This window comes from Panthera leo, chromosome D1, assembly GCF_018350215.1.
Source record: "Panthera leo isolate Ple1 chromosome D1, P.leo_Ple1_pat1.1, whole genome shotgun sequence".
NCBI classification, from domain to species: Eukaryota; Metazoa; Chordata; class Mammalia; order Carnivora; family Felidae; genus Panthera; species Panthera leo.
Genome location: NC_056688.1, coordinates 112,588,401 through 112,611,417, shown reverse-complemented (window position 1 = coordinate 112,611,417; position 23,017 = coordinate 112,588,401). Strand labels below are relative to the sequence as shown.

General features: G+C 52.9%; 1 protein-coding gene across 1 annotated transcript in view; it reads left to right on the top strand.

The window, feature by feature from the left end:
* The first annotated feature begins 1,845 nt into the window (after positions 1-1,845).
* SHANK2 (SH3 and multiple ankyrin repeat domains 2) overlaps positions 1,846-23,017 on the top strand; it is a 490,038-nt gene continuing 468,866 nt past the window's right edge. Inside the window, 1 exon segment of the mRNA XM_042904258.1 lies at positions 1,846-1,926. The gene's annotated coding sequence lies outside the window, so the exon portion shown is untranslated.

Here is a 23,017-nt window from a genome sequence, read left to right as displayed (position 1 = left end):
TGAACGATGGCCAGCTGTTTCTCTGTTGGCCCCAGAAATCTGGGAGGAGCATCTGGGGGGGTTGGGAATCTGGGTGGAGGAGGTGACATGTTGGGGACTTTGAGTTGGAATTGCGGGCAAACACACTACTTTGTTCAGATGACACGCTTTGTTTGGGGTCAAGGGGTCTGATGTAAGTTATGGGAAGGTAACCCCCGCCTCCACTCTCTCTAAGCCCCCCCTCTACCCCTGCTTACAAGTCAAAGAAATGATGCCTGTCGGGTCCTGCCAGGGCCTCATTCTTCCTGTTTAAGGATTACTATTATTTGATGGATGGCCTCCTTTATTCACTCAACAAACATTTTATTAAGGCTCATGCTTAAGGAGGCAGCGGAGAGAAAGACATCTGCCAGGAGCCCCGGAAGAACTACAGTATTTACTTCACGTGTGTCCTGAAATATTTAGGCCCCAAATACAACTTTTTTTTTTTTTTTTTCTAACCTAAGTGCTTTTAAAGACTTCTTTGAAATGTGGGACAATTATGCAAGCAGGGGAAAAAAAAAGTATCTAGAGCAAATATTTAACTTTGCCTTTGGTGTGTTGAAGTCACTGGCCCATGCAACTCTCTGAGGCGTGTTCTAGAAGACTGGCTTTAAAAAGTATACGTATCATAACATAGACACATAAAAATGTAAATGTACTCATGGAGTCTTTACTGTTCCTCCCGGGGAGACAGCGGTGGGGTTTCGCAGAATGGAAGGCTGGCTCCTGAAAGCCAGGTCTAAGTCACAGCCTGGAAGCTGGTGCTTGCCGCCCCCCCCCCCCCCCCCCCCCAGCACCTACCCCACTCACACTGCACATCTCGGGCAGGAATGGCTCTCCCTTCCAGAACACTGGAGAACTCAGGACACAGAAGCCTCCATAGCTGGTGTAATTACCAGTGGATTTTGGGGGGGGGCTCCAGAAGTTATTAGCCAATAGGGAGTGTCTCAGCCAGGAGCCAGGGGCCGGGGCTGGTGACAACCCCCTTTGGGTTTCGTCAAACCTGGCAGTCCCCGAGCCCGGTTAATGACAGGATCCCCGGGGGTCCCTGGGGGGGGGGGTGGTGCCTGACCCCCGGGCTTCATCTGAGCGGCGGGTGTGTATCCCCGCCCCCCCCTCCGCCCTCGCCCCGAATCGCTCCTCGGCCGGGAGGGCGGCTGGCCCCCGGAAGGCAGGCGCCCAGGTGGAAGGTGGCCCGCGAGGCAGCCGGCGGCGTCTCGCCCAGGCACAAAGTTTTCATTTGCTCTGCAGACGCCGAGCCGCGCCGTCGGCCTCCGTGCTTCCCAATCCTATTAACAAAACACTCAGGGGCGGGAGCCGGCTGCGTTCGGGATAATCGCGCCGAGGACTTCGCGGTCCGAGGGCTTTCTCGCGGAAGGGGGGCGGCGAGCCGCGCCACCCGGGGCGGGGCGGGGCGGCGGGCGGAGGCGGCCCCGGGCGCCCGCCGTCTCCCGGGGTTGCCACAACAGACCCCGCGCGCCGCGCCCGAGCCGCCGCCGCCGCCGCCGCCGCCGGGGCCGGAGCGGCCGCGGCAGGTGCGGGAGAGGTCGCGGGCGGGCCGCGCTCGCGGGTCCGGGGCCGCGCGCGCCCTCGGGCGGCGAGAGGACCCCTCCCCCACCCTCGCCGGCGCCTGCCGCCCGCGCGGGGCCGGGGGGAGGGACCGCCGAGCGCCCCCGCCAGGAGCCCCCCGCCCGGGCGGCAGCGCGGGGCGGGGCCCGGCGCCCCCCACCCCACCCCCGACACCTGAGCGGCGGCGGCGGCGGCGGCGGCGGCGGCGGCGGCGGCGGCTCCGGAGACTCCGGCCGGGCTGGGCGCGGCGCCGCTCGGGTCCCCGCGGCGGAGCCAGGTGCGCGCGGACGCCCGCCCTCCCCGGGGGCTCTCGCCGGGCCCGACTCCCGGGACCAGGTAAGGCGGCGGCGGCGGCGGCGGCGCGGGGCACGGGGCGGGGGCGGCCGGGAAGGACAGTAGGTGGCCCCCGGGCGCCCGACCCTGCTCCCCGGCTGCATCTCGGGTGCGTCTGGATTACGGGAGCACCAGCTGCCGGTTAAGCGCAGCACTGAACCCTTCGGAGCTGGGCACGGGGTGGGGGGGGGCCGGGAAGGGGGCTCCTCGCGTCCTGGTGGGGTCGCTTCTCGGTGAAGACACCTTCCCCCCGCCGCCACCCCCGGCTTCCTTTGGAGTAGGGGCAGGTTTCAAAAGCTGTGGAAGAGGAGTGGGCGCCGAGAGTAGGAGCGACTCCTTTGTGCCCCCGGCGCACGCACCCCCTCCCGCCGGGGCAGCACAGACCTACCTCCACCGCCTGCCCGGGGTCTGGTTGCCCTCGGCCGCCACCCGCCGGCCCGGGGACTGGAGTCCGTAGGCTTGGCCGAGGAGCGGGCTCGGGGCCGCCAGGGGGCGCGCGGGGGGCGGGGACCCAAGCCGCGGCGGCAGGGTCCCCAGAGACCCTCCTGCGGTCACCCAGCCGCGAGCCAGCGCGCAGAGCCCCCATCCAGATACGCGCGGCTGGAGCAGCGGGCTCCGCGAGGCCGAGGCCGGCGCACCCCGCGCAGGCCCCGGGAGTCGCAAGTTGGGCCCCTCCCGCCCCCCCCCGGTCCCGGGGTCGCGCAGTGCCCATGCTTTGTGTCCAGCCTCTGCCCGCCGCGCGCCCCGGCCGGGATACGGTGGGGGGGCACCGGGCTGGTGTAGGTGAGGGGCCCCGGCGGCCCGCCGCCGCCGCCCGTGAATTATGCAGGAGGCTGGCACTGGCGCGCTCGAGTTGCTCAAGTTTCCCTGGCAACTTTCGCCCGGGCATCCCTCCTCCCGGCGGCCGGGCAGCTCCGCCCGCGCAGCCCGCGGCCCAAGAGCCTCCGCAGGGCTGCCGGGGCGCGGGGCGCGCGCCAGGAGACACCGACCGGTCACGCGCCACCTGGGCCGGGGCCGCTGGATTGCGCGAGCAGGTGCGACCCCCGTGGGGGACTTCGCCCGGGTTCGGAGGGTTCGGGGGTCGGGGTGGCCCTTGCCGCCCGCGTTCGGAGGGTGCGGCCCCTCGGTAGACCTCGCCGCCTGGGAAAGGAGGGCGCGGGGGCCGGGGTGGACCTCGGTTTCGGAGGGTGCGGCCCCGCGGTGGACCTCGCCGCCCGGGTTCCACCGCTCTGCGCGGGATGCGAGGGGCGTGCACGCAGGCCAGGTTTAGTGTTTCCATGGGGCTGGGGGCGTCCAAATGGGGTGAGGCCGATGCTCTTGGCCATGGAGTTCGTGGAGGAGCTTTTAAAGCGACCCTGGGCGGTTGGAAGGCACTCGGGCCGCTTAGGTCGCGGTTCGCGAGGGGGCCTGGGGGGGGGGGGGGCGGCAGCTGTGGGCACGGTCCTGGGAGTCCTCAGGGGCCTTCCAGAAATGAAGTGGTTTCCACGTGGAAATTGGAGGCAGTAAATTGGATGGTTACGTGACCTCTTTTTTGTTTGAAACTCAAGTTCGAATTAATGAGGTCAGTCCTCTAATTTAAGTTTGGAGAAGCAGAGAGGTAATTTCGGAAGCCCTCCGCTGGGGGATGGTGCTTTGACCTCCACCTGGGACTTGCCCCTCGACTTTACTGACCCGGGCAGGAGTGTATGCTCGGCCCGGGATTCAGCCTTGATCCAGGGGTCCTGCATTAAATGATAATTAGCGGGAAGCTGGTGGTGCTGGGGGGCTCCGACCATCCAGAACAGCCACCCCCCCACCCCCCGCCCCGGGAAGCCGCTGCGTTTGGAGTCCCGAACTTTCTCGCCACTGGTGCCTAATAACAAGGCTGCACTCGCCTGGAGATTAGTGCCCGCTGCGGGGGTCTGGGGTGACTAAGGAGGGAAAGTGAAGGTGACTGCCCTAGTGGCTAAGAAGGGGGAGCCAGTAGCCCTAAGGAGGCCGACGGAGACCCTTGTCTGCACAGGAATTAGGCTGTGTTGAGAGCAGCTGGACGTAAGGCTGCTGGGAAGCAGTCCTCTAAAGGAAGCAGGTGCCGTTCCCCTGCTGGGAAATTTCTGGTTTTCCAAGAAGGAGAAATTGGGTGGAAAGGCACATTGGGCCCCTACGGAAGGTGCTGTAACCGTTCGATATCAACAGGAACGCTTGATGAATAATGTGATTTTGCCTCTAAAGGCAGGTCCCAGTGGGCAGCGCTTGGCTGCTTTGAACAAATCAGCTGTCCGTTGGGAAAGAGGGGTGTCCTCCCGGCCTCTGCGAGTGTAATTTGCTAGAGAAAAAGCCCGATTCATATTCAGGAGAGTGTCCTAGGGGCTTTCCTTCAGGGCCCCCAGCTGAGGTCCAGGGGTCACCTTGTGCTGGTGACTTGGTCCAGGCCTCTGGGGTGGGGGCAGGCTAGCTAGAGGGAGCCCTGGGCATCCAGGGTCAAAGGTCAGATGTGAAGAAGGCCACCTGGGGAAGATAAAGCAGCCCTGAGATAGTGTCATATTTTACTCACATCAGTGATGGGGACACAGGTGGAAGAAAAAGCCGAGAAACTAAGAAAAACACGCCGGGAGCCGCCCGATAGACTGGAAAACGCTAGAAAACCTGATTTTTATGGAGAAGTAATTCGTTACCTTACTGGCTTTATTCTCAAATGTGTCAGAGCCCTAATTTAGAGTGTTCTGGCGTCCTTGTCGGCTCTGGTGCGTGATGGGGGTTCCCCAAATGGGGGCCCAGGTTGGGACTTGAGCTGCTAAGGAGGCCGAGATCTGCCTCCGGCTCCAAAGGAATCCTGGGGGTGAGGCTGGGGTTTGCGGTCTACCCTCTGACCCCTGAACTCTCGTTCTCAGGAAATCCCCCCTCCTGCTGGCAGAGCTGAGAACCCCGCCCTGGGAAGGCAGCGGGAGGGAGGGGCGTGGCTGGAAACGCTCCAGGAAATGAACAGCGGCGGCCTTCCCGGGAGCCTCCAATTGTCCTCAGCCCCAGGGGAGGATCGTGTGTGACCTTCCGTCCTCAAAGTGATCTCTGCAAATTCACTAATTCTCTGCTTTGACGGAGGGGAGTTCGCAAAGAGGTGGGCAGGAAAGCGCCCCCAACACGAGCCAGTTTAAAAAAAATCTTTGGAGTCCCCAGCCCTTCGCCTGGGTGCTGGTTGAGAGACCGTGGACCGATTGGGCGTAGTAGGGCTTGCAGCCTGGAGGCCCCCCGGCCGCGTGACCCTTGTGGCCTGGCCCCTGCACCTGGCCCTCCCACCCAGTGAGGGGCCTGCCGCTCTCTGATGGTCCGAGGCGACCTAGCGCGTATCAGATTTTCTCTGCACGTTGCACTGAGTGAGCTCAAACGGCTGCTGAGCACCAGGCAGGGAGCTGGCCACTGCGGCTGTCCCCCTCCCCCGCCCCCGGGGGCTTCCAGGCTAGCGGGGGAAGGGTTAATGCACAGCGGGACAGGGGCTGTGATAGAAGTGACCTTTGGGTGCTGTAGGGCACAGAGAGGGTCCCCAGCCCAGCCTGGAGGAGGAGGGGCACTGGGGAGATAAAAACCCCTGGAGGAGGTCTGATCATCTCTCTGCCTGTGCTGCAGCGGGAACTCGGCAGAAATGGCCACGTTCTTGCTCCCAGAGTGGGGACATGCGGACGGTGCCAGCCAGTATACAGCGACAGCCAGTATTCCCACGTGCTCGGTGCTTTCCTTCTGGCAGACACTGCTTTGCACTCTTGCTACACATTACCTCATTCAGGTCTCGGGAAACTTGAGAGAGAGAGAGAGAGAAAGATGGGGTTGATTATTCTCGCTGTATGGATCGGAGCCTGGAGCTCAGAGGAGCGAAGTCGCTAGCCCTGGGCCACACAGCCAGGGCGTGGGGCTGCCGGGATTAGCAAACTGCCCGGGAGAGAGAGCCCAGCCCTCAGGCCCCCCCTCCCCACCGCCCCCCCACCCTCGGCCAGGGGACGGATTACCCAGCGGGAAGATTCATCCGGTTGGACAATTACTCTTCCTGTAGCTGCGGCCTGAAAAAGAGCTACAATCTTCTGATCGGACTTCTTGGTGTGATGGGCCCTTTGATTTTGCTTGGAAGCAGACCCCAGAAATGTTTTCAAGTGGCCAGTGAAGGCTCACGTCTTTGGCCCCAAGTGGAAATATCGAGGCCGGTCTTTGGGGGATACGGATGCACGTAGCACGGGCCTTCCCACCCCTCAAGGGGTCTCCAGTCTTAAGGGGGCCGGGGGAGGTGAGCCCAGTGCTGGGGCGGATGCGAGAGCCTGCCAGGGCGCTCAATCCGGGCCCTGGGTGTGCCCAGGGATGGGCCAGCTGAGGCACGTGTCCCTTTCTGGGAGATTAAACCCCTAAAAGCCTGTGGGGCTGCAAGGAGTTTGTGGCCAGCTGCAGTGGAGAGCAGGGTTGCCAGATGGCAGTGCGGGGAGGGGGTGGGGCCTGTGCCCAGTGACCGACCGGGACGGTGCTGGAAAATTGTCCTTGTGGGGTTTGCCAAGGACTCTCAGGGTGGCTCGGTGAGGGGTGTGCGTTGAATGAGGCCATGAGCTCCTAATGTTAAAGCTGCAGATCTCAAATGCTGGACCTTGGGCGTGGGGGGTGCTCCTGGGGGCCCCCCGGACATTCTGGCTGAGGCCAGAGGTGCAGGAGCCCTGCGCTCCCGGAGGGTCTGCACCCTCAGGGTTCCTCAGAGCACATTTCGGGCAACGCTCAGGGTTCCGGCCGGCAGGATGGTGGGCCGGTCCTGGGCTGGTGACTGAGGAGACTCACCGGGAGGCATCCATTAGGTGGATAATCATGGCACATCCCTGCAGTGGCTGAGCCTGGCTGGGCAAGTTTCTTTTATTTCTTTTCAGTATATGAAATTTATTGTCAAATTGGTTTCCATGCAACACCCAGTGCTCATCCCAAAAGGTGCCCTCCTCAATACCCATCCCCTCCCCTCCCTCCCACCCCCCATCAACCCTCAGTTTGTTCTCAGTTTTTAAGAGTCTCTCATGCTTTGCCTCTCTCCCACTCTAACCTCTTTTTTTTGGGGGGGGGGCAAGTTTCTTTAAAGAAAAAATTTTTTTTTTTTTGCCTCTCAGCTCCCTAAAAGCGTTGTTTTTAAAAACTATGTTTTCCCCCCGATGTTTCCTGCACCATTTTCGTGTGAAAAATTCGAATATGCAGCAAAGATGAAAGAATCATGCCCCGGGGCCCCTTTGTACCCACTCCCGGTTCGGACCGGAGCCGTTCAACCACGCGCCTCGTGCATTTTTAACATTTTTAAGTCAACATCTAAAGTTGTTCTCGGTAGGTTCTAGTATTTGCTGAGAATGGAGAACCTCGCCTGGGAGGTAAATACTGGCATTGAAAAAGTAACTTGGCCAACTCGAGCGGTGTTTTCTGTCCAAACCACCCGCAACGTGGCAGCTCGTGACCCTGGCCAATGGGCTCAGCGGCTTCGGGGACTGTTCATCGTTCCTTTGCCTTCTGAAAGCACTACTGCCCCTCGCCCCCAGAGTGTTACCCCAACGGAATAGACGTTTGAGCTTGTCGGTGTCTTGTTAATCGCTCGTGCATATTTCTGTGCGAGGAGAAGATACACACGTGGACTTAGAGAAGTTTTTCTTGTGACGTCAAGGCGCTCACACGGAAATGAGGTCTGGCTGGAGGAGGCGATAGATTTGAACACCATAAAACGGTGTGGATTTCAGAAATGGTGGAAAGGAAGGTTCTACTGGGCACGTACCTGTCAGCCAGCGGGCAGCGGGTGTTTCTGGTGTTTTAATTCAAGGCTTGCTTGAATTGCCTTCCTCTGGTACTGGGAGCCCTTCCCCACCCCCACTCCCTCCCCAGCGAGGTTCAGAGGGCCTGAAGGCCTTTTCCTCTGTAGAAGGTGGGAGAGGCTGCTGGGGAAGGGGACCCCCAAGGCCTTTCTACACGGAGCAGCTCAGGAGACTGGTTCCCTTTAGACTGGCCCCTTGCCGAGGGTCCACACTGTTTAGAGCCCCCAGCGGGAGGGAGAGAAGTGGGCCAGATCCCGCCCCACTCTCAGGGTTCTTGCAAGCGAGTCCCACCCTGGGGACGGTGTAGGCCCCTAGGTGACAGTAGTGACAGATGATGCCACCTGAATGCTCCACATGAGCCGCGTCCTGCAGACTGGGTGTCCTGCCCCAGAGTGTCCCTACTTGGGGGAACCCATGGGTCTTCCAGCCCATAAGACCTCCCCTTCCCTGGGCTGAGAAATCCCGCAACAGTGCCCAGATCCCCTGGTGGGTGGGGAGAGGCAGGGAGCCGGGACCGAGGGGCTGGCCAGGTGCTCTCGGGGGGCGCTCGGGGACCCGTGGTGGTGCCTGAGCCTGAAGAAGGGATGTGCCCGCCGGGTCCCAGAGGGCCTGGGCCCAGGGAGAGGGTCACACATTCTCAGTAGAGCTGAAGGCCTTCCTGGGACCCTGGGGAGCAGGAACGCCCTGGGGGGGGGCACAGAGGCCTGTCTGCTGTGGCACTTGGGCACGGCTGCCACCGCCCAGGGTTTTTCCTGCCCTCCTGCCCCCTCCCCCCCCCAGTCTTTCTCCTTCTTGATTTTGATGGTGTTCTGTGCTCCCACCGTCTTGTGCCAGGGGCCTGGCCAGCTGCAGGCATTTGCCCGGACTTTGTGCAGGGCCCCAGGCAGACCGGTGCCCAGGAAGGGACTTGGGTCTCAGCGTCCTGTAGGGGCTCCGGTGTGGAGTGAGCCCCCCGGATGTTTGTTGAAAAGACCGGATTGGCTGGAAGGCATCACCATTGCATCATCCACCCGTGATGGCTTCAGACTTTCCTGGACCGGTCAGGCCCCGGCCTGTTCTTTCTCGGCCTCACTCCGAGGGCTTTAGACTTGGGCCGGCCCACTGGCTGCACCCAGGCCCGGCCTCAGGGTCAGCATCCCGCTGACCCGGGGACGGATCCTCTCCTGTCCCCGATCTGCCAGCGGCTCGGGGCTTCAGGGAATGGACACCCACTGGGACCGGGTTAAGGGGGTATATTGTGGGGACACCCTCTCTTTGTCAGTGGACCATCTTGGTGACTCTGTCACGAAAACACTCACAGTAGCGAGTAGAGGGGGCACTTTGGTCCTTAAGTGCTTTTCCAGGTGCTGACGTCATCGTCACCACGGCCCTGAGGAACGGACACTTGTAACACCCCCACCTCACCCAAGGCAGATGGAGTCTACCTAACCGTGGAAGGTCATGTGGCCGGGCCAAGACCCTGCGTCGGGCAGCCACCTGTCCCTGCCCTCCCCCATGGGGGGCCCACACGTGGGCGAGGGCACAGGGGTTCTCACGTTTTTGGTCCAAGCGATGAAGTTTTGGGGTGGTGGGGGGCTCCTGGGGTCCGGAGCCTACGGCCAAGAAACAAATCTTGAAGACATCTTTGGTGCAAAAAGGTGATTTTATTAAAGTGTGGGGACAGGACCCGTGGGCAGGGAGAGCTGCACTGGGGTCTGGGCAGGTGACTTATTACAGCCCCTCAGGCTGGCAGGAGGTCAGGGATAGGGTAAGTCCCTAAGGAATTTTGGAAGCAAGGTTTCCAGGACCTTGAGGGGCTGGCTGTTGCTAGGGAAACGCCATTTATTACCATTTAATAAAACACATATTCCACGGTGGGGGGGGGGTTGCCAGCCCGTATTTTGTCCCTCAGCCCGCCCCACGCTCCCTCATCACCCTCTTAAAGAGTTTTTAAGGACCCCAGGAAGCTTTTTGCTTCTGTGCCTTGTAGCTCCCGGTATTTATCCCATTAGAAACTTTTTTTTTTTAACGTTTATTTATTTTTGAGACAGAGAGAGACAGAGCATGAAGGGGGGAGGAGCAGAGAGAGAGGGAGACACAGAATCTGAAACAGGCTCCAGGCTCCGAGCCGTCAGCCCAGAGCCCGATGCGGGGCCCGAACTCACACCCAGGTTTTCAGCGGAGGCCCAGGCACGGGGCGGGGGGGGGGGGCCGGGGGGTGCCCCTGGGTGATGGTGGATAAGGGCGCTTTCTCCCGGGCCTGGGGGAGGGTCTCACGCTTGGCTTCCCTACTCAGCTCTGCCTGGTGTTGGGACAGGTGAGGTGGGGACGGCAAAGGCAGCTTTTTAAAGTGAGGTGAAACACACTGCAGACAGGGCCCCTGCCCCCATCCTGCCCCCACTCCTCCCAAGCCGGGATAGATGCTTGTTGAACCCATGAGTCCCTGAAGTGGGAACACCGGGTCACGTCGTAACCCGATGCTTGCCCCTCCGGGGACCTGCCAGACTGTGTCCCAGAGTGGGTGGGCCGCTCTGCGTTCCAACCAGTGGGTGAGGGTGCCCCTTGCCACACCTCCTCACCAGTCCCTGCTATTACCTGTCTTCTTGGTTGTGGTCGCCCCGGAGGGCGTGGGGTGGCATCTGGCTGTTTTTAAGTTGCCTCTCTCTCCTGACGAATGATGGGAGCACCTTGTGTGCTTCTTGGCCATTTGTATACCTTGCTTGGCGACATGCCTATGCCAAACCTTTGCTCACTTTTTAATTTTTTTTTTTAGTCCTTTTATTATCAAGTTGTACGAGTGCCATCTTGATGATAATTTGTCCCATTCTCTGGTTGATAGCGTTCTTTCAAGTATGAAATTTTGGGGCTCCTGGGGGGCTCCGTCGGTCGGTGTCTCACTCTTGATATCGGCTCAGGTCATGATCTTGTGGTTCACGAGGTTGAGCCCCGTGTGGGGCTCTGCACTGACAGCATGGAACCTGCTTGGGATTCTCTCTCTCCCCCCCTCTCTCTCTCGGCCGCTACCCCATTCTCGCTCTTGCTGTCTCTCTCCAAATAAATAAACTTAAAAAAAAAAAGATAAAGTATGAAAATCTTGCCTCTTGATGGAGACCATCTGTTTTTTATTTTTGTTACTTGTGAACTTTTAGTGCCGCGTCTGGGAAGGGTTTGTCTAACCTGAGGTCCTGAAGATGTATGTTGGTGTTTTCTCCTAAGAATTTCATACTGTTAACTCTTGCATTTAGGCATAGGATCCATTTTGAGTTAATTTCTGTATATGGTGTGAGGAAGGGGTCCAACTTCATTCTTTTGCATGTGGATGTGCAGCTGTCCCAGGACCATTTGTTGAAAAGATGATCCTTTCCGATTGAATTGCCTGGGCACTCTGGTTGAAAATCAGTTGGCCATAAAAACATGGCATCATTTCTGGACTTTCAAGTCTCTTCCTTTGATCTATATATCCTTTCTTACTCCAGTACCACACCGTGTTGCTTACTGTTGCTTTGTAGTAAGTTTTTTTTTTTTTCAAGATATGAAATTTATTGTCAAATTGGTTTCCATACAACACCCAGTGCTCATCCCAAAAGGTGTCCTCCTTCTCAATACCCACCCCCCACCCTCCCCACTCTCCCCACCCTCCCACCCCCCAGTAGTAAGTTTTAAAATCAGGAAGGGTGAGTCCTCCCACCTAGTGGTTTTTTTTCCTTTCAACATTGGTTTGGCTATTCTGGGTCCCTTGAATATGAGTTTAGGATCAGCTTATCAACTTCTGCCAAGAAGCCAGCTGGGATTCGACAGGGATCGTGTTGAGTCTGTAGCTCATTTCGGAAAGTATTGCCATTTTAACGATGTGAAGTCTTCTGACCCATGAGCATTAGATGTTTTTGTAATCAGTTAGGTCTTTTGTTTCTTTCAAAAATGTTTTCTAGTTTCCAGAGTACAAATTTTCCATTTCTTGTGTTAAATTTGTGCCTAAGACTTTAGTCCTTTTTAATATCATCATAAGCGAAATTGTTTTCTTAACCTTATTTTCAAATAGTTCGTTGTTAGTTTGTAGAGATACTATTCATTTTTTTGTATATCGATCATATATTCTGTAATCTTGACGATCATGTTCTAATCATTTTTTAGTGGATTCTTTTTTTTGATTGTATTAAACATGTGTATTTATTATGCACATTTATTTATTTTTAAATTTACATCCAAGTTAATTAGCATAGAGTGCAACTGTGATTTCAAGAGAAGGCTCTAGTGACTCATCCCCTACGTGTAACACCCAAGTGTTCCTCCCAACAAGTGTCTTCCTTAATGGCCCCTCCCCCCACCCAAACCCCTCCAGCAATCCTCCATTTGTTCTCCATGTTTAAGAGTCTCTTATGTTTTGTCCCCCTCCCTGTTTTTATATTCTTTTTGCTTCCCTTCCCTTGTGTTCATGTGTTCTGTGTCTTAAAGTCCTGGTATGAGTGAAGTCATATGATATTTGTCTTTCTCCCACTGACTAATTTCGCTTAGCATAATACCCTCCAGTTCCATTCACGTAGTTGCAGTTGGCAAGATTTCATTCTTTTTGGTTGCCGAGTAACACTCTATTGTCTATATATCCCACATCTTCTTTATCCATTCATCTGTCAGTTGACATTTGGGCTCTTTCCGTACTTTGGCTGTTGTCGATAGGGCTGCTATAAACATGGGGGTGCATGTGTCCCTTCGAAACGGCACACCTGTAACTCTTGGATAAGTACCTAGTAGTGCAATTGCTGGGTTGTAGGGTAGTTCTATTTTTAATTTTTTGAGGAACCTCCATACTGTTTTCCAGCGTGGCTGCACCAGCTTGCATGCCCACCAATAATGCAAAAGAGATCCTCCTCCTCCGCATCCTCGCCAACATCTGTCGTTGCCTGAGTTGCTCATGTGAGCCGTTCTGACTGGTGTGAGGTGGTGTCTCACTGTGGTTTTGATTTGTGTTTCCCTGATGATGAGTGATGCTGAGCATCTTTTCATGTGTCGGTCGGCCATCTGGAGGTCTTCTTTGGAGAAGTGTCTATTCATGTCTTTTGCCCATTTCTTCACTGGATTATTTGTTTTTTGGGTGTGGAGTTTGAGAAGTTCTTTATAGATTTTGGATACTGACCCTTTATCTGATATGTTGTTTGCAAATATCTTCTCCCATTCAGTTGGTTGCCTTTTAGTTTTGCTGATTGTTTCCTTTGCTGAGGTCCCAATAGTTCATTTTTGCTTTGGTTTCCCTTGCCTCCGGAGATGTGTTGAGGAAGAAGTTGCTGTGTCCAAGGTCAAAGAGGTTTTTGCCTGCTTTCTTCTCGAGGATTTTGATGGCTTCCTGTCTTACACTTAGGACTTTCATCTATTTTGAGTTTATTTTTGTGTCTGGTGTAAGAAAGTGGTCCAGGTTCAGTCTTCTGCGTGTCGCTGTCCAGTTTTCCCAGCACCTCTTGCTGAAGAGAGTGTCTTTATTCCATTGGATATTCTTTCCTGCTTTGTCAAAGATTAGTTGGCCATACGTTTGTGGGCCCATTTCTGGGTTCTCTATCGTGTTCCATTGATCTGAGTGTCTGTTTTTTGTGCCAGTACCATACTGCCTTGATGATTACAGCTTTGTAATACATCTTAAAGTCCGGGATTGTGATGCCTCCAGCTTTGGTTTTCTTTTTCAACATTACTTTGTCTATAAGAGGTCTTTGTGGTTCCACACAAATTTTAGGATTGTTTGTTCTAGCTCTCAAGAATGCTGGTGTTATTTTGATAAGGATTGTTTTGGGTAGTGTTGACATTTTCACAATATTCTTCTAATCCAGGAGCATGGAATATTTTTCCATTTTTTTGTATCTTCTTCTATTTCTTTCATAAGCTCTCTATAGTTTTCAGGTGTGTATTTTTCACCTCCTTAGGTTTATTCCTTGGTATTTTATGGTTTTGGGTGCAATTGTAAATGGGATCGATTTCTTGACTTCTCTTTCTGTTGACTCATTATTGGTGTATTGGAATGCACCCGATTTCTGTGCGTTGATTTTATATCCTGCGACTTTGCTGATTTCATGGATCAGTTCTAGCAGGTTTTTGGTGGAATCTTTTGGGTGTTCCATACAGAGTATTGTGTTATCTGAAAGTTTGACTTCCTCCTGGCCAATTTGGATGCTGTTTATTCCTTTGTGTTGTCTGATTGCCGAGGCTATGATTTCCAACACTATGTTGAATAACAGTGGCAAGAGTGGACGTCCCTGTCCTGTTCCTTTTTTAGTGGATTCTGTAGAATTTTCTACACACGAGTTTATGTCATCTGTGGGCAACAACAGTTTTATTTCTTCTTCTCCAATCTGGGTGCCTTTATTTCATTGTCTTGTCTAATTGCCCTGCCTGGAAGCTCCAGCAGAAGGTTGAGTAGAAGTAGCCAGAAAGGACGTTGGTGTCTTGCTTCTGATCTGAGGAGGAAGCACCTAGTCTTTCGCCATTACGTGCGGTGTTGGCTGTGGGTGTCTTGTAGGTGCCCTTTATCAGGTTGAGGAAGGTCACTTGTATTCTTAGTTTGTTGAGTGTTTTTGTCACAAAGCAGTGTTAGATTTTGCCAAGTGCCTCTTCTACATCTGTTGAGATGATTAGCTCCTTTTTGTCTTTTGTTCTGTTAATATGGTGCCTTGCATGAATTGATTTTTGGATGGTATGCCAACTTGGCAATTCTCGGGACCAATCCCATTTACTCATAGTTTATAATCCTTTTCATATGCAGCTGGATTCAGTTTGCTAGTGTTTTCAGCACTTTGCATGTATATGCATAAGAGATATTGGTTCGTCGTTTTCTTGTGATGGTGCCATGGTAATATTGGCCTCATAAAATGAGTTGTAAAGTGTTCTCTTCTACCTTTTTGGAAATGTTTGTGATGAACTATATTTAATTCTTCCTTCAATGTTTGGTGGAATTCACCAGTGAAGCCATCTGGGCCTGGTGCTTTTTGTGTGTGTGTGTGTGTGTGTGTGTGTGTGTGTGTGTGTGTGTGTGGTTTTAATACAGTCTCTACTTGTTACAGGTATGTTTCAAGTCTTCTGTTTCTTCCTGCATCATGTTGGTTACTTTGTGTCTCACTGAAATCTGTCCATTTTTGTGTGCAGTTGTATATAGTGTTGCCTTATTGTCCTTTTTATTTCTGTGAGGTTGGCAGAAATGTCCTCTCTTTCATTTCTGAGTTTGCTAATTTGAGTGTTTGCCCCCCACCCCCGCTTTTTTTCTTGATCAGTCTAGCTAACAGTTTGCCAATTTTAGCCATCTTTTCAAAGAGCCACGTTGTCGGTTTCATTGATTTTTCTCTTCCCTTTTACATTCATTTTGCGCTTTTTTATTCTTTCCTCCCTCAGATCACTTGGCTTTAGTTTATGTGCTTTTTCCACAGGGGGGAGGATAGGTTATTGAGTTGAGATCTTTGTTCTTTTTATTATAGACATTTACAACTGAAAATCTCCTTCTGAGGACTGTTTTTGCTGTATCTCACAAGTTTTGATATATTTGGTCTTTTTCACTCATTTCAAAATTTTTCTAGCTTCTTTTTCTTTCTTCTTAGTATTTTCCAGTTTCCCTCTGATTTATTTTCTGACCCGTTGGTCATTTAGACATGTGGTGTTCAATTTCCACATATTCATAAATTTCTATTTTTTTTTTCTCTTATTGACTTATAATTTCATTCGGTTGTGGTCAGAGAACATCCTTTGCATGACTGAATCCTTGTTGCGTTTATGGAGGCTCTTTTATGGCTTAGCACGTGATCCATCCCGGACAGTGTTCCGTGCACACTTGAGAAGAACGTGGGTTCCGCTGTCCTGGGATGGAGTGTCTCCTAAACGTGTCTGATAATTCTAGCTAGACTCTTGGGATAAAACAGTAAACCAGAGACACATATTCCTGCCCTGGACGGCCAGCATTCGAGCCAGGGGAAACAAACACTGAGTGAGGGAGATAATATAGCAGCCTCTAGGCCGTCTCGGAGAAAAGGAGAGCTTGCTTAGGGGGCTGCGAGAGGGATGGTTGCAGTTTTCAGCAGGGCAGTCAGGGCGGGCCTCACTGAGAAGGTGGCACTTGGGCAAAGACTTGAGGGAGATGGGGGGAATCAGGACATGGTAAGTCCTGTAAGAATTTAACAGAGATTGACGTGAAAACACCATTGTGCATTTAATGCTTTGTGAGTGGTGGTAACATATACATAACATAAATTTTACCATCGTAACCATTTTTTTAAGTTGCAGCTCGGTGGCTCTAAGCACATTCACGCTGTTGTGCAGCCCCCGCCACCATGTGTCTCCAGAACTTTCCATCTTTCCAAATGGAACCTGTTCCCGTAAAACATGGACGCCCACCTCCTCCCCCAGCCCCGGCGCCCACCGTCCACCCTTCTGTCTCCGGGAATCTGGAGACTCCAGGGACCTCGTGTGGGTGGGTCACACAGTGTCTGTCCTTGTGTGTCTGGCCTGTTTCACTGAGCATCACGTCCCCCGGGTCCAACCATGTTGTGGCAGGTGTCACCCTTGTCAGGGCTGAATATCACTCCATTGTGTGGATGGACCACGTCCTGTTTTTCCATTTCTCTGTGGATGGACACTTGGGTGCTCCCACCTTTTGGCCGTCGTGAATGACGCTGCTGTGACCATGGGTGTGCAGGTTCCTGTTCAAGTCCCTGTTTTCAAAAAGCACGTTTTAAAGCAGTGACCAACCCAAGGCCCACCTGGTCTTGGGATGCCAAAGCTGAGACTCTCCTGCCGGCTTGCCCACCCAGTGGAAAGGGGCCCACCTTTCTTCTCAGGTCTGGGGACAGAGCAGGGGTGACCCCGTATGTTGGGGAAATTGTGCAGTACGCTCGCGGTGTTCCCGAGATGGAAAGGTGCTCCTCCCTGGGAGCCTGCTGTCTCCGTTTTATGGGTTCAGTCCAGTTTAGGGCAGGACCGAGGGCTGTGTCACACAGAGAAGGGGAAAGAACGTCTCCCGAAGAATGTAGCTCATTAACTAATCGGCTGCTCTCTGGTTGCCTCATGACCCGAAACACCGGCTGGTTGAGCAATGTGTTGTTTACTAACCTCGCAAGCCGCCAACATTGGGACATGTTAGCTCGTCCAGGGGGACCCGGGCACCCGTGGGGGGTGGGGGACGGGGGGAGGCGGGCTAAGGCACTGTCTGCTCCCTGGAAGCTTTGTCTTGGTGGCATCGGGATTCATAGCTACTTGAAAAAAAAAATCCCACCTCATCACGTCGCTCTAGTTTGCCCATTTTAGCGGCTGTGTCGTATTTTGTGGGACGGCCGACCCCTGGTCTCTGGTCTTCTCCTGGGGACTCCAGGCTGTTTGCCGTTTCCCTTTCAGGCTGTGCTGCAGAGAACGTCCTTGACCAGGACGGCTCTTTCTTAGGGTCTGTCCTTAGGGGACAGGTGCTGGCCTCTGTGGCCTGGGGTACACGGGTCCCGCCTTCTCGGATCCTCTCCTCCCAACTGATTGCTCTCCACGGGGGCTGTGCCCAGCTGCAGTGCCAGTGTGAGAGCCGTCCAGTCCTCGCGGAGACTTGACCCTGGTGCCGTCTCGCTGATGCCCACCCGGTGGGCGGGAACAGGCACCCTGTTCCTTTGCATTTCCTTCGCTCCACTGAATATCTCCTGGTTCACGGGCCACTCGGCTTCCGAGCCTGAATTTCCTGGATTCCATTTTCTTTTTTTTAATGTTTATTCATTTTGGAGAGAGACAGAGACAGAGCATGAGTGGGTGAGGGGCAGAGGGAGAGGGAGACACAGACTCCGAGGCGGGCTCCAGGCTCCGAGCTGTCCGCACAGAGCCCGACACGGGGCTCGAACCCACGGACCTCGAGATCATGCCCTGAGCCGAAATCAGACGCTCAACCGACTGAGCCACCCAGGTGGCCCTCATTTGCTCTTCTTCTATTGACCCCATCTGTCTCTTTCTCCAGAAAATGGTCCGCCCCAGCCCCTGATTGGTTTGTCCCTCCCTCTTGTCAAGGGTGCAGCCCCCAAGCTTGTTTGGGGACTGGTTTCGGGCTCTCTCTCCTCTCCTGTTGGTCTGTCGGTCCCTAAGTCCACCCTGAGTTTGCAGTTGCTTTAAAAGCAGCTTCGATACTCGGCCGCCTTCTCTCCTTTAGAACTCAGACAGCCACGGTGCAAATGACTCATTTTGTGGTCGAGAGAAGGGACCAGCTGTGAGGACCGGTCAGCCCAGGGCTCGTGCGGCAGAGCGGATCTGACTCGCGTGTGCCCGGCCCGGTGCTCGGCCCGTCCAGGGTGATGCCCAGGTGCGGAGCGTTGCCTTCTCTTCGGCCTCTGGACACATGCGTCCCCTGATGTGATGGCCTCCTGCATCGAATTTCTGTGGTCCTTTGTGCTTGCTGATTTGTCCAAAGTGAGCGGAAGGACCAAGTCCAGGGTCCTTGGGAGAGGACTTTGCCGGGTGGAAGTTCCAGCGAGGAGGGGCTGAGTACCCGAGAAGGAACCCCCGTGCCTGGTTGGTGGTTCGGGGACCCCCGTGCGTGTTGTGGGGGTGACCCCCTGTGGGTTTGTGGTTCAGAGACCCCCGTGCCGGGTTGGTGGTTCGGGGACCCCCGTGCGTGTTGTGGGGGTGACCCCCTGTGGGTTTGTGGTTGGGGACCCCCGTGCGTGTTGTGGGGGTGACCCCCTGTGGGTTTGTGGTTGGGGACCCCCGTGCGTGTTGTGGGGGTGACCCCCTGTGGGTTTGTGGTTCAGGGAGCCCTGTGCATGTTGTGGTTCGGGGACCCCCTGTGGGTTTGTGGTTCAGGGACCCCCGTGCATGTTGTGGGGGTGACCCCATGTGGGTTTGTGATTCAGAGACCCCCATTCTGGGTTGGTGGTTCGGGGACCCCCGTGTGTGTGGTGGGGGTGACCCCATGTGGGTTTGTGGTTCAGAGACCCCCACCCCTGTGTGGGTTTGTGGTTCGGGGACCCCGTGCGGGTTGGTGGTAGCCGTCTGTTATCCCTCCCCGCCACTCCGTTATTGTTGCCCGTGGATCGCGAAGATCACACGCACACCACCAGCCTGCCAGGTTGGGTTTCGCGCGCTGACTGGTCCCCGTGCAGGTGTAATTAATATTTTAACTTTGCACCTGAATAATTTTACAGGGTAACCGTTACTAAGCCGGGGTGACCTGCCCTGTTGTCTGGTGACTGAGCTGGAGGCTCAGGAGAATCAGGAGCACTTTGTGGACGTGGGGGGCGGGGTGGCAGCCGTGTTTGTGGGTGACACCCGGCCCACGGCGACCTTCCTGCCCCATCCTGCTTTTCGCACAAGCCATCTCCCTTGGAGGGGGCTGCAGGGCTCCTTCAGGACGCCTTGCAATTACGATTTCAATCTCCCTAGAAATGATGAGCACTTCTAAAAATAGACGCAGACAGCAGAAGGCTAACATTTTTAAATAGTTCAATAATTTACTTACTCTGCGGGGCACAGCGAGGATCGCTCTGAAATGAAGGCTTTTAAAATTTCGTGCAACCCAGTCAGTGGTTTCTTTTCTCCAGCGGGTTATTGGGAGGTGTTTCGTAGACCGTACAATTCCCATCGAAAGCGTGCAATGCAGTGGTGTGCTTTTGTTTTGTTCTGTTTTGCTTGGTAGCGTCACAGGGTTGCACGGCCATCACCAAAATCTATTCTGCGACATTTTCATCCCCCTGAAAGCGAGCCGGCGTCCCCCTCCTCTCCCCAGCCCTTGAAACCGCTAAGCTGCTTTCTGTCTCCGTGGATTTGCCCGTTCTGAGCGCTTCCTGTAACTGGAACCTTGTGACACGGGGTCATTTGTGACTGGCTGCTTTCGCTGAGCATCATGTGTTCAGGGGCCGTCCATGCTGCGGCGGGTGCTGGTGCTTCCTGCCTTATCCTGGCTGAACCGTGTTCAGCCATGAACGCGTGCATGGACCACACCTGGTTCACCCGTTCATCCGTTGCTGGGCATTGTGCTGTTTCCATTTTTCGCCCATTACAAATGGCACCGCTGTGAACACGGCTCTGCAAGTTTTTGTGTGGACATATGGTTTTTGTCAGTGTTAGGTATAGCCCGGGAGTGGAATGATGTGCCCCGGGCCACAGGGTAATGCTCTTTAACTTGCTTTTTTATTTGTTTTGTTTTCCACATGGACTTTAAAAAATAAGAAGCCTTTGGGGCACCTGGGTGGCTCAGTTGGTTAAGCGTCCGACTTCGGCTCAGGTCACGATCTCACAGGTTGTGGGTTTGCGCCCCACATCGGGCTCTGTGCTGACAACTCACAGCCCGGAGCCTGCTTTGGATTCTGTGTCTCCCCCTCTCTCTGCCCCTTCCCCACTTGCACTGTCTGTCTCTCTCAAAAATAAGTAAACATTAAAAAAAAAAAAAAGTAAGAAACCTTTTTGTTTTTATTTATTTTAATGTTTATTTATTTTTGAGAGAGAGAAAGAGAGACAGAATACAAGTGGGGGAGGGGCAGAGAGAGAGAGAGAGAGACAGAAAGGATGTGAGACAGGCTCCAGGCTCTGAGCTGTCAGCACAGAGCCTGACGCGGGGCTCGAACTCACCAACTGCGAGATCGTGACCTGAGCCGAAGTCGGACGCTCAACCGACTGAGCCCCCCAGGCGCCCCTAATAAACCTTTTTAGTTTTAACTAATTGGAATTGGAAGACATAACGCAGAGATCATCGATCCCCTCTAACCCCCTATAGTCTTTACTCAGCTCACCCCAATAGCAAAATCCTGCAAAACCACACTGCCTTCTTACAACCAGGACACGGGTAGCGGGGCGGCCAGAGCGAAGTATGTCCGTTAGCTCGAGCATCCCCCGTGGAGCCCTTTGTTAGCCACAGAGCCCTCGCCGCCCCAGCTTTCTCACCCGCGCAACCTCTGCTCTGCTCTCCATCTCTGGCATTTTGTTGTTTTGACAGGTGTGCAAAGTGCACTCACACAGCTCACACGTCTCGGGATGGGCTTTCCTCTCTCGGCACAACCGTAGAGGTGGTTGTGTGTGTCCACGTGTCTCCTCTTGCTGAGTAGCGTCCGTGGAATATTCGCACCAGCATGGTTGACCGCTCGCCCTTTGAGGGACGCCTGGGTTGTTGGCAGTGTTTGGCTGTTGTGCCTAAAACTGCCGTAAATGTTAGGGTGTGGGTTTTGTGTTTCGTTTCCGTAGGATGAATGCCCCGAGTGCAAACTCTGGGTCACAGGGTTCCACAGTTAGATTTTTAAGAAACCGCTACATTTTTCCTGAAAGGCCACACTGTGTGACATCCCTACCAGCAGCGTGGAAGCGACCCTGTTTCTTAGGCATCACCTGCATTTGGTGTCACTGGTTTTTATTTTAGCCATTTTGACAGGTACTCACTGCTGTGACACGCATCCTGTCGGTGGTGACGACGTTGAAGCGACTTTCCCTGTGGTCATCCGACGTCTAGCTCTCCTTCCTCACGAAGTGTCTCTTTATGTCTTCTGTTCATGTTTTAAATGAACTGCTTAGCTTTTTACCATTACATTTTGGGAGTTCCTTCTAGTAAAGACTCTAGTCCTTTGTTAGCTACGCAGGTTGTGAGCGTTTCCTCCCAGTCTGTGATTTGTATTTTCATCTGCGTAATGGGTCTCTCACAGATAGAAGCTTGTCCGGTTCATCCATTTTTCTGTGTGTGGCTTGTGCTTCTGACGTCCCGTCTGAGAACTTGTTGCCTAGTCCTAGATCCTGAAGATTTTTCTCCTATGGGAAAATGTTGTTTTTCTGAAAGCTTGATCGTTTCATGTTTTGCATTTATGTCCATGATCCATTTTGAGTTCATTTCTGTATAACTAAGGTTATGGTGATTAGTTTGCTTATTCCATGCTGAGAATTTGGTTGGAATTGCATTCAACCCGTATGTTGATTTGGGAAGAGTGACATCTTGACTATGTTGAGTTTTCCAATCCATGAACATGGTATGTTCTCCACTTCTGCAGATCTCCTCTGATTTCTTTCCCCAGTGTTGTGCAGATTTTAGCACACAAGTCTTGTGCCTGTTTTGTTAGATTTATACCTCAGTATTTCATTAGTTTTGAGCAGTTATAGACAGTGTTGTATTTTAAATTTTGGTGTCTACAGCTAGCATATGGGAATACAATTGACTTTTATATGTTGACTTTCTTCTATCTTATGACTTTATTCAACTCACTCATTATTTCTAGGAGGTTTTTGTTTGTAGATTCCTTGGGATTTTCTCCAGTCCTGTCATCTGCAGATGGGGACAGTTTTAATTCTTTCTTCTCAATCTGTTTGCTTTTCATTTTCTTTCTTGTCTTATTGTACTTTATAGAGTGTCTATCACTAGGTTCGATAAGACTAATGACAGCAGACTTCCTTGCTTGGTTGCTGAGCACAGAGGGAAAGCATTTAGTCTTTTCTATTTGGAATAACGTCAGTTGGTGGACTTTTGCAGATTGTGCTTTATCAGGTTAGGAAGTTCCCCTTCTCCTATTTTGGGGGAGAGTTTTTGTCATAGATGAATATTGGATTTTGTCAAATGTTTTTTCTGCAATTTATTCACATGATTCTATGATTTTTCTTCTTTAGCCTGTTGATACATAGTGTATTATACAGACTGATTAAAAAAAAAATTGAACCAGCCTTAAATTCTTGCAGTAAACCCCAGTTGGTCATGGGATATAATTCTTTTCATATACTGCTGAATTCTGTTTGATAAAATTTTGTTTGAGATTCTAACATTGATATTCATGAGGGATATTAACCTATGGTTTTCTTTTTTGTACTCTCTTTATATGGTTTTGGTATCAGGGTAATAATACTTGTTCCATAAAATATATTGGGAATTATTCCTTCCTATTCCATTTTCTGCAAGAGAATGTGTAGAATTGGTATTAATTCTTCTTTAAACACTCACAGAATTCTCCAGTGAAACCTTTTGGAGATATATCGTTTTTTCCGAAACTGGGAGCTTTGAAATTATGAATTTGATTTTCTTAATAGTTACAAGGGCTAGTCAGATTACTTGCTTCATTTTGGATGAGTTGAGATAGGTTGTATTTCTTGATGAATTGGTTTATTTTGGATTGTCAGATTTATGTGTGTAGAGCTATTTATATACTCCTTTATTATCTTTTTGATAATAAAGACTGCTGCAGGGACCATAATGATATCTTCCATTTTATTTCTGATACTGGTAATGAGTGTCTGTGTTTTTTAATTTGTCAGTCTTGCTAGTTTTGTCAATTTTATTGACTTTTACAAAGAACTAGCTCATTGTTTTATTGATTTCCTCTACTGTTTTCCTCTTTTCAGTTTTATTTTTCCCCCACTTTTATGATTATTATTTCCTTCTTTTG